A 2064-nucleotide genomic window follows, 5' to 3' on the forward strand; every position below is an offset into this window, starting at 1 on the left:
CACGTATGGTAACCATTGTGTAAAAAATTTGAAACATGAGGTGTTATTTGATTGTCTTCCTTATGAGTGGCGGTCGGGGACGAGCGATGGTCTTTTCCTACCAATCTATCCCCGTAGGAGCATGCATGTAATGCTTGGTTTTTGATGACTTGTATTTTTTTTCAATAAGTATGTGAGTTCTTTATGAGCAATGTTGAGTCCATGGATTATACTCACTCCCACCCTTCCATCATTGCTAGCCTCTTCGGTACCGTGCATTGCCCTTTCTCACCTCGAGAGTTGGTGCAAACTTCGTCGGTGCATCCAAACCCCGTGATATGATACGCTTTGTCACACATAAACTCCTTATATATTCCTCAAAACAGCGACCATACCTACCTATTATAGCATTTCCATAGCCATTCCGAGATATATTGCCATGCAACTTTCCACCGTTCCATTCATCATGACACGCATCATCATTGTCATATTGCCTTGCATGATCATGTAGTTGACATCGTATTTGTGGCAAAGCCACCGTTCATAATTTTTCATACATGTCACTCTTGATTCATTGCACATCCTGGTACACCGCCGGAGGCATTCATATAGAGTCATACTTTGTTCTAGTATCGAGTTGTAATCATTGAGTCGTAAATAAATAGAAGTGTGATGATCATCATTAATAGAGCATTGTCCCAAATAAAAAAGGGAGAAAGGCCAAATAAAAAAAGAAGGCCCAAAAAAAGAAAAGAAGAAAATAAAAAAAATAAAAAGGGGCAATGCTACTATCCTTTTTTTCACACTTGTGCTTCAAAGTAGCACCATGATATTTATGGTAGAGTCTCTTATTTTTCACTTTCATATACTAGTGGGATTTTTTCATTATAGAACTTGGCTTGTATATTCCAACAATGGGCTTCCTCAAATGCCCTAGGTCTTCGTGAGCAAGCAAGTTGGATGCACGCCCACTTAGTTTCTTTTGTCGAGCTTTCATATCCTATATACTTAAGAAGTTCACCCCCACTACTTGATTTATCTCAACATGGATCCAATTCCCGCCGCAACGCGTGGGGTATTATCTAGTATTTATAGCTCTAGTGCATCCGTTGCATGACAATCCCTACTCCTTGCATTGACATCAATTGATGGGCATCTCCCTATCCCATTGATTAGCCGCGTCGATGTGAGACTTTCTCCTTTTTTGTCTTCTCCACATAACTCCCATCATCATATTCTATTCCACCCATAGTGCTATATCCATGGCTCACGCTCATGTATTGCGTGAAAGTTGAAAAAAGTTTGAGATTACTAAAGTGTGAAACGATTGCTTGGCTTGTCATCGGGGTTGTGCATGATGAGAGCATTCTTGTGTGACGAAAATGGAGCATGACCAAACTATATGATTTTGTAGGGATGAACTTTCTTTTGCCATGTTATTTTGAGAAGACATAATTGCTTAGTTAGTATGCTTGAAGTATTATTATTTTTATGTCAACATTAAACTTTTATCTTGAATCTTTCGGATCTTAACATTCATGCCACAATAAAGAAAATTACATTGAAGAATATGATAGAAAGCATTCCACATCAAAAATTCTGTTTTTATCATTTACCTACTCGAGGACGAGCAGGACTTAAGCTTGGGGATCCTTGATACGTCTCCAACGTATCTATAATTTTTTATTGTTCCATGCTATTATATATTCTATTTTGGATGTTAATGGGCTTTATTTTACACTTCTATATTATTTTGAGACTAACCTATTAACCCGAGGCCCAGTGCAAATTGCTGTTTTTTTTTCATATTTCAGTGTTTCACAAAAAGGAATATCAAACGGAATCCAAACGGAATGAAACCTTCAGAAGAGTTATTTTTGGGACAAACTTGATCCGTGGGACTTGGTGGTCGTCAAGCAACCAACGAGGAGGCCACGAGGCAGGGGGCACGCCTACCCCCCTGGGCGCGCCCTCCTCCCTCGTGGGCCCCTCGTTGCTCCACTGACCTACTTCTTCCTCATATATATATATATATATATATATATATATATATATATATATATATATATATATATATATATATAT

Source organism: Triticum dicoccoides, chromosome 6A, assembly GCF_002162155.2.
Source record: "Triticum dicoccoides isolate Atlit2015 ecotype Zavitan chromosome 6A, WEW_v2.0, whole genome shotgun sequence".
Classification (NCBI taxonomy): domain Eukaryota; kingdom Viridiplantae; phylum Streptophyta; class Magnoliopsida; order Poales; family Poaceae; genus Triticum; species Triticum dicoccoides.